The sequence below is a fragment of the Prionailurus bengalensis genome, chromosome D2 (genome assembly GCF_016509475.1).
Source record: "Prionailurus bengalensis isolate Pbe53 chromosome D2, Fcat_Pben_1.1_paternal_pri, whole genome shotgun sequence".
Lineage (NCBI taxonomy): Eukaryota > Metazoa > Chordata > Mammalia > Carnivora > Felidae > Prionailurus > Prionailurus bengalensis.
The window spans coordinates 7,981,705-7,991,539 of record NC_057351.1 but is presented as its reverse complement, the minus strand read 5'-3'; the positions used below and the strand labels follow the sequence as shown (position 1 = coordinate 7,991,539).

Below are 9,835 nucleotides of genomic sequence, written 5' to 3'. Positions count from 1 at the left end.
CTGCTCACCCCCTCTCTCTCTCTCTCTCAAAAATAAATAAAAAACTTAAAAAAATTTTTTTTAAATGATTGAGGATTTCAAGAGACAGACAGCAGAGCAGTAAACAGTGTGAGAACCTTCTAGATCCTGTGTGTCGCATCTGTGATACACCTGTCAGGTCAGCCCTGCTTGTGAGAACGTAGCATGTTGCAGTCTGCACCTGTAGTGTTGTTTTTCTTACTGTCCTACAAGATCTCACAATATCTGCTTTTTAAGTATCTTGTCCCCACCCCCTGCCTTCGAGTCATTTCCTCAACTCCCCCATTGTTAAACCCATTAGCCTTTATACTCCCCATTGTGGAATTGTGTGAGGATTTCTTTGAGATATATTTCTAGGAATGAGATCTGTTGGTCACAGGCCATATTGTTGCCCCACTTTACTACACGCTGCCAGATTGTTCTAGAACAGGCTGTGTACTCTCATCAACAGTGCAGAAAGTACCCATTTCTCTACCTATTTTGCTAGTTGTGCCGTTGTAAACATCTCTGTCAATCTGTCATTTCTTTATTCGTCTCGCCGATGACTTGACTCAATGAGCAGAAATCCAACTCTGTTTGCATATCTACTTTTATGTTAACATCTGTGTTTTGGGGATCTTCTTTAAACTTCTTCCCCAACCCCTAGGTCACAAAATAACAGGGCAAAGATGCTTTCCCTTGCCAGAGGGGGTGGGGCCCTTCTTGCTCTCTGGCTTCTCCTTCCTGACTTAGGCTGGAAGGTAGGTGGTGTTCCAGGAACACATCCTCCCTCTGTCATCGAGGTTTCTAAAAGCTCCAGGGTGTCAGCGCAGAGCACGGGAAAGAACAGAAGAATTAATCCCTGCTTGACTCATGCCGTAAGCTCTTACTGGTAGTGAGTGTGTTTACCCAGCAACCGTGTTCTGGGTGTTAGAGAGGTCTTAAAGGGAATGCATCTTCACCGTGGAGTGGAGCTGGGTCCCCAGTCTGAACACATTTGAAAACCTGTGCCTTCAGAGGGTTTGGGGGGCAATGACAAGACCCTATTGCAGTGTACTCTAATGCACTGTACAGTGTACAGTGTACAGTGTACAGTGTACTGGTTACACGCCATTATACATTTGTTTGAACGGCTATAATGCACAACACCAAGAGTCAACCCTAATATAACCTATGGACTCATGGTGATAATGATGCGTCAAAGTAGCCTCATCAGTTGTGACAAACGGACCACTCTGGTGAGGGCACAATAAAGAGTGGAGACTATGCACTGGTGGAGACAGGTGATACATGGGAAGTCTCCTCACGTTCCTCTCAATTTTGCTGTGTACCTAAAACTGCTCTAAAAACATTGTCTTAAAAACAAAACCAAAAAACTCTATGCTTTTAATTCTGAGCCAGGAATTTGGCATCGTTTCCTCAATGAGATTATATGCCTTGGTGTTTGCATAATGACTGGTATTGTTTTGATTTGTTGCTTTAGTGTTCTGTCCCCTGGGCTTTGCATTTTTATGGGCCCGTTGCTAGGGACCTAGGCTATCTGTGAAGTTCGAGATTTCTATTTTAGGGTATGTAATCTTCCAAAGTTGTGCACTGAAACCTTTTGAATGCGCTTGTGTGTATATGCACCTGGTATCTTGAATGGCTGGAGTATACTGGAGATGATGAGTCACAGGGCAACGAGGCCTATGGACGAGACAATCACCAAAACTCCCTCCCTCTGTGATGACTGTAGTCATTCATTAAGGCATGCGGATTTTCCCAGGGAGGGGTGTTTCATTTGAAAGGCCTGAAGACCTTACGGTATTTTGTTGAATCTAAGATGCCCTCGTCTATAAAACGTGCCTTTCATTAAATTCTGTACTCCTGGGAAAGAAAAACAACTCCAGCCATACTTATAAGACATCTAAGTAAGAAGCATTCTGAGTACAGAGATGTGAAAATATAAACAAAACAGAACAAAACAAACCATTTTGGAATCAATGAAGTATCATTTGTTATAATACAGCCACACTGAGTTAAAGTGCGAGATTTAAACCACAAGATCTTTGCAAGGATTTGCTTCATGATTCAGAGGTAACTACAGGTCAAAACACTCGCATACTTTGATATGTCATGAGGTGAGGTCCCCTGGGATTCTGTAAGCCCCAAAGATCTCTTTTTAAAATTTTGTAGGGGTCTTAAAAGGCCATAACTACTGGGAAAAGGAGTCCTGAGGCCAACCTGTTAATTCAAATTGTCACCCAAACCCTGCTCAGTAGATACTATAATGTCCATTTTAGAGGTGAGGAAACTGAAATTCAGAGACGCTATAATGTGCTTGGAGAACTAGCTGATGGAGGACAAATAACATGGCATTAACCCCTCACTGGGACATTTAATTCCTGGAGTCCCAAATGCCTGAATGGTCCTACTATGTAGATATTTGATATTTTGTTATAGGTCTCATATCCCAAAGGGCCATTTGTACACACAGTCCATATGCTTTGGAATATGGAAAAAAATTATAATTCAGTCCAAATGGAGTTTCTAAGTCAATGTTTATCCCTGTTTGTGTTATTATCCAACAAGCTAGATGTACAGATGGGACCAACTCTTTCCAATTTATAAAATGGAAAGAGGCAACAAGAACAAAAGAATTCCTCTTCTACTCAAAATATTTCATCTACAAACTAGTTGTCTATGGCACCCGTCTTTACAGACAACTTGGGAATTAATATTTTTTAATGTTTATTTATTTTTGAGAGACAGAGTGCAAGCAGGGGAGGGGCAGAGAGAGGGAGAGACACAGAATAGGAAGCAGGCTCCAGGCTCTGAGCTGTCTTCACAGAGCCCTACGTGGGGCTCAAACCCATGAACCATGAGATCATGACCTGAGCTGAAGTTGGACGCTTAACCAACTGAGCCACCCAGGCACCCCAGGAATTAATATTTGTAAAGGAGGCCAACATTACCTGGAAACCAAAGCCAGAAAAGGACATTACTACAAAAACAAAACAAAACAAAACAAAACAAAACAAAACAAAACAAAACCCTATAGGCCAATATTCCAGATGTTAGATGCAAATATTCTCAAGTAAATATTTGCAGACTGAATTCAGCAGCACATTAAAAGGATCATTCACCATGATCAAGTGGAATTTATGCCTGGGATGCAAGGATGATTTCAACATACACAAATTCATCAATGTGATAAAACCATACTAACCTATGATCATCTCAATAGATGTAGAAAAAATCTGACAAAATTCAACATCCTTTCATAGTAAAAACATTTACAAAGGCATTAGAATTGAAGAAGAAATACGGCTGTCTCTATTTACAGATAACATGCTTTTTATACAGAAAATCCTAAAGACTCAACCAAAAAACTGTTAGATGTAACCAACAAATTCAGTAAAGTTGCAGGATACAAAATTAACATACAAAAATTCTATTCATTAACAATGAATTATCCAAAAAATAAATAAATAAAAGTAAAATCAATTCCATTTACAATAACATCAAAAACAACAGATTATTTAGGAATTAATCTAACCAAGTAGGTAAAAGATCTCTATTCTGAAAACCATAAGACAATGATAAAAGAAATCAAAGAAGGCACAAATGGAAAAGTACCCAATGTTCATGGATTGGAAGAAATAATACTGTTAAAAGGTCAATACCAGCATAAGCCATCTATAGAGTCAATGCAATCCCTATGAAGACTCCAATGGCATTTTTTATAGAAGTAGAAATAACAATCCTGAAATTTATATGGAGCCACAAAAGACACCAAGTAGCTAAAAAAATCCTAAGAAAGAAAGACAAAGCAGGAGGCATCACACTTCTCTATTTCAAACTCTACTGTAAAGCTATAGTCATCAAAATAATGTGATACTGGATAGAAACAGAAGAATAGAGCAATGGAACAGATGAGAGCTCAGAAATAAACCCAAGTATATACAGTCAACTAACATTTGACAAAGGAACCAAGAATATTCAATGGAGAAAAGGCAGTTTCTTCAATCAATGATGCTGGGAAAATTGGATATTCATATGTAGAAGAATAAAACTAGATCTCTGTCTTACACATTCACAAAAATTAACTCACAATAGATTAAAGACTTGAATGTAATACCTGAAACCATGAAATTGCTAAAAGAAAATATGGGAAAAATTTCCTTGATGTGGGTCTTGGCAATGATTTTTTGATCTGACACTTAAAGCACAAGCAACAAAATAAAACAGGTGGACCACATCAAACTAAACAGCTTCTGCACACACATACACACACACACACACACACACACAACAACAACAACAACAGCTACCAACAAAGCTAAAAGACAACCTATAGAATGGGAAAATATTTGCAAACTATATATCTGATAAGGGGTTAATATATAAAATATAAAAAGAACTCACACAACTCAATAGCAAAACAAACAATCTTATTTAAAAATGGGCAAACGACCCGAGTAAACTTTTTCCAAAGAAGATTCATGAATGGCCAATAGGTACATGAAAAGAGGCTCAGCAGTCATCAGGGAAATGCAAATCAAAACCACAGTGTGGTATCACCTCACACCTCACACCTCACACCTGTTGTCAAAAAGAGATAACAAGTGTTGGTGTAGATGGAGAGAAAAAGGAACCCTTGTGTGCTGTTGGGACGGTAAACTGGTATAACCACTATGGAAAACAGTATGGATGATCTTCAAAAATTTAAAACTGGAACTATCGTATGATCCAGTAATTCCACTTCTGGGAATGTAACCAAGGGAAACAAAAACACTAACTCAAACAGACACCTACACCCTCGTGGTCATAGCAGCATTATTTACAATAGTTAAGGCATGGAAACAACCTAAATGTCCATCAACGGATGAATGAATAAAGGAGTCCTGATTTATATGATTTATCAGATACATATATATATTAAATATAATATTATTCACCCATAAACACTGAGGAAATCAGGCCATTTGCCACAAGATTGGAGGACCTTGAGGGCATTGTGCTCAATGAAATAATTTGGAGAGAGAAAGACAATACTACATGATCTCAGTTATACGTGGAAATCTAAGAGGAAGAAAAAGCTTTATAGAAAAAGAGATCGGATTTGTGGTTACCAGAGCCTGGGAAATAGAGGCAGAGGGAATTGAGAGAAGGTGGCCCGATGATAACTTCCAGGTAAAAGGTAAATAAACACTAGGGATGTAATGTACAACATGATGACTATAATTACCCTTACTGTATTACATATAGGAAAGTTGTTAATAAATCCCAAGAGTTCTCATTACAAGGAAAAGCATTTTCCCCCCTTGTTTCCATTTATTTGTATTCTATCTGTATAAGATGATGGACATTAACTATACTTATCGTGATGATCATTTCACATATGTAAGTCAAACCTTTATGCTGGACTCCTGAGACTCATAAAGTGATGAATGTCAATTATACCTCAATAAAACTAGAAAAACGTTTTGAAAAGTTGTTTGCACCCATTGCCTGTTGCAAGTTTTGGCTTTTTCCTTTCTCACTCCTTTTGACGTTGACCATACGTATTCTTCCTGTTCATTCTCCTAATAGCATCTTTTCCTTTTCTTTCACTCAGTTTAAATCCTTAAAGCTAGAGCCTATTGGATTTTTGGAAACAAATTCCTAGTGACTTCTTGATTTCAATTTCGTTTCCATTAATTGGGGAGAAAAAGAAAACTTAAAGGCGTTCGAAAAGCAAAAATGAACACACGTATTCAAAAGCTAATTATCTGAGTAAAAATAATTGTATAAAATAGAGGAAAAGCAATATACAAGATTTAGAATAAGAAAGGTAACACAATTCTTTGTAAAGAAAGGATTTAAAACCAAATTTAAGGGGATGTTCTAAGACATGGCCTTAGCATTTTCCAAAGTGTGAAACTTAGAACCATAGTCTTACAAAAAGATCAGTTAAGCAACAAAAGGTTCCTGGGTTCCTGATCAAAACCATTTAAAACCCCTTTAGGTTGTACTCAGAGAGATTCATAATGCACATTAGCTTTATGGACACTTCTGGATGAAATGGAAAACTTTATTGTGAAATGTAAATGATTAGCATTAACTCTAGAAGCACTAGAAAACCTGAATAGATCCCTTTGTGAAAAAGGTATCACACTTAAAGGAGTCACAGATTATAGTTCTATCACATCATTAAAGAATAGACAATTCTTAGGCTATCTAATCTAATACAGAGTATCAAGGATATTTTTTCTAATGCATCGGATGGGTTAGAATTACCCTCATTAAAAACAAACAAACAAACAACCCCCCTCCCAAAAAAAGTAAAAGGCAGCTATTGACCATACTTACTTATACACTGTGGTACATCAATGCTAAATGAAACCTTAGTGAATCTGATATACCAAGCAGGGTTCATTCTAGCTAGGCAAAAGTATATAACAAAAAAATTTCCATATGAAAATGCATCTTAATACCAAGACTTTGGAAGAACCCAATAAAGGCTTGTTTCAGATGTGTGGACAGGGGCGCCTGGGTGGCTCAGTCGGCTACGCCTCTGACTGGGGCCTCAGGTCATGATCTCGCAGTTCATGAGTTCGAGGTCCACACGGGGCTCTGTGCTGACAGCTTGGAGCCTGGAGCCTGCTTCGGATTCTGTGTCTCCCTCTCTCTCTGCCCCTGCCCCACTCACACTCTGTCTCTCTCTGGCTCTCAAAAATGAATAAAAATGTTAAAAAATTACAAAAGAATTTAGATGTAATATACAATAATATAAAATCTGAAGGAAATGTAGGTAAATATTTTTTATGATATTTCAGTGGGGAAGGGCTTTCTAAATAGGATACCAAAGGCATAAATTGTGGCAATGAATCCTTAATGAAGCCACGTAAAATCTCAGCACTTCTACATTCTTAAATGCAGCCTAAAGAATCACCAAAAGCAGTGAATTTAGAAAAATATTTACAACTTACATAATCGAGTTAATAATCTTTGTATATAAGGAGTCTTTGGGAACCAGCAAATAAAAGCACCCAACTTGACACAACGGGAGAAGTTCAGAGAGGAAAAGTTACACAGAGGTTAAATATCAATAGAGTGTGTATGAATGACTGTTTACTTTGTTATGAATCATAGAAGGACAGAATCACACATTAAGAAATCACCCGATTCCTATAAAATTAGCCAGTATAAAGCATTGTGCCCAATGGGTGTCAGCGGCCTTGGCAGAGCAGAGGGTTGGTGGCCTGGGGAGGCTGAGAGAGCCCGGCAGGCACATGCCCTATGTGTGTGGCCTGCCCCGGGGGTTTACACGTACAGTGTGGGCCAAGGGCAGGGAGTGGGTGATCCGGCATCTCCTTCCTTCGGGCCCTAAGCCTATCTAAAACCATTGCATTGAACAAGCAAGGTGTCGTTGAAACAACTCCATTTTTGTTTCTTACTGCTTCCGTTACTCTGCCACATGGAGCTAATTATTCCCCTGTCCGGATGAACACTCCGGAAAATCCCGCCGCTTCTCCGAGAAATTACCTCGATTCCATCTGGACTTGGAATGAAAATCTCTGCACCTTCCCCACGTGAGCCTGCGTCCAAGCAGCCTGACAGCAGAAGCCTGCATTCGGAAAGGGAGTGTTGGCTCACCCTCTCTCTCTCCTACCCTTTCTCCCCGAGCTCTGGAAATCTGGTTTCTATTCCACTCGAGCTGGGACACGGCGGACCAAATGGGAGCAAGTGCTTACTACTTGTCCTGTCGTATGGCCAGCGTTTTCTGGACTTGATTATATTGAAAACTGACTCTCGTGTGGGATTCTTTGGAGGAGCCTATCTGTGGCTCCTTGGACGACGCACACGGTCTCTGTTCCAGATGCTCACTTACCTCTGCAGCTCTAAGCTCTTTGGTGATGCCTCCGGTCTCTTCCGGTCTTCCAGGCAGTCCTCCAGATGAAAGACGAGCAACTGTGGCTCACGGGCCCCCATAGCCCACTTCTTTCCTAGCTTAGAAAGCAGCCGAGCAGGGCATCCCTCGATCTTTAGCTCTGCAGGTGGTCTCAGAAACCAGCTTGCTGATTCCCAAAGTGCAGGGTATATGCGTTATGCTCTCCAAGCCACCCTGGTGGTGTGAACTGGGGGGCAAGCAGGTGCATCTGTGCCCCTGGGGAGAGGGAGAATGGGGGAGGAGAGGAGGAGGGAGATGTATGGCACAGTAATACATTTCTCCAAAAGTCCGTCCCTGAAATGCACAATCTCTGACCTTTTAGAGCCTTGAGATGTGTGTTGGAGGCAGTCACCCAGAGGACATGACCTCTGGTTGACTCGCAGGCTGGACCCAGCGCCCGGAGGCTTCTCACCTCCTTCCCGGTCCTCCGATCGTGCACTTTGCTTGCCTTCTCACAGTGGAGGCTGCCCGGGAGAACAGCCTGCGGAGCAATGTGCCGTTGAGTCCCCGGGACTACGTACATTAACTGAATCCAGGTAAGTTCTCTACAGAAACTTTGAGGATTTCTTGGGGCGCCTGGGTGGCTCAGTCGGTTAAGCCTCTGACTGTTGGTTTCAGCTCAGGCCATGATCTCACGGTTCGTGGGTTTGAGCCCTGTATGGGATGCAGAGCCTGCTTGGGATTTTCTCTCTCTCTCTGTGTCCCTTTTCCCCTCTCCCCTGCTCTCTTTCCCTCTCTCTCTCAAAATAAATAGATACACTTTAAAAAAAAGGTTTTTTTTAAAGGAAACTTTTAAGATTCTTGTGAGCGGGTGTGGAGACCTACTCACCTTGTGGCTGTTGAGTCAAACTTGAAAAGTAGGTTTGTTGCCTTATTATACCTGCCACCTACTGTCCTCGGTGGCCCAGAGCGGGCTACAAACTGCCGGCAGGACGGGCGTTCAGGAACTTTCTTCCCCTCCCAGACTGGGTTTTAGTTGAAAGGAGTGCAGCCGAAACTGTAAACAGAGGAGGCACTGTGCTTCCAGAAAAATCTTAAGGAAAACACATTGCAGGCAACAGTAGTAGCTGTTGGATCGGGTCTACAGTAAAGTGTGGACTGATTCCACCAGTCAGCGTGGAAGTTGGGGTAGTTCTCCAGAATAGGGAGGCACCAACGTAGTTCTAGATGACTAGGATTATTTCTCATTTAGAGATGTCGGCATTCTTGCAAAGTATGTAGACTGAAGTAAGTCACTATTGACATGGTATCACATGAAGCTGCCCCTTCTAGACAATTCGGAATTCTGTCATCATGTGAAAATCGCCATGTCTCTCTCTTATGATAAACTATGACATCCCAAACCCCAAAACAAAAACGAAATAACCCACAAATAAATGCCTGCCGCCCGTCAATCTGTAGCGGGCTCCCCTTTTCCTCTGGGGAGGGGGCCAGTCCATAAAACAACAATCTAAGAGGAAAAATGGTTTCTCCTGTCTTTAGTGTAGGCCTTGCCTGGGAGTCTAACCTTTCAGTCTGGAGTATTGTTTCTACCGCATTAGGCCTCGACAGAAATTTCTGTCTTAAGGCTCCCAAGAGCTATTACATGTCTAAGAATTTATTAATTTTAGCCCACTGAAACCCATTTTGGAGATCTGACCTTCAGAACTGTGAGATAGTAAATTTGTGACATGTGAAGTCACCATGTTTGTGGGGTCCAGCAGTGGGAAGCTAATACGTTATCTGTATATTTGTGTGTTTCTCCCACTAGATTCTGAGCTGCTTAAGGATATGGGTATTGTTTCATTCAAGCGCAGTAAAGTAGAAAAGCAAGTAGGGGGTGCCTGGGTGGCTCAGTCCGTTAAACATGCGACTTCAGCTCAGGTCATGATCTCACAGTCTGTGAGTTCGAGCCCCACATCGGGCTCTGTGACAGATCGGAGC

General features: G+C 41.1%; 1 pseudogene; it reads left to right on the top strand.

Annotated features, from left to right (window-relative positions):
• Positions 1-8,069: 8,069 nt before the first annotated feature.
• Positions 8,070-9,138, top strand: LOC122493498 (annotated as a pseudogene).
• Positions 9,139-9,835: the final 697 nt, after the last annotated feature.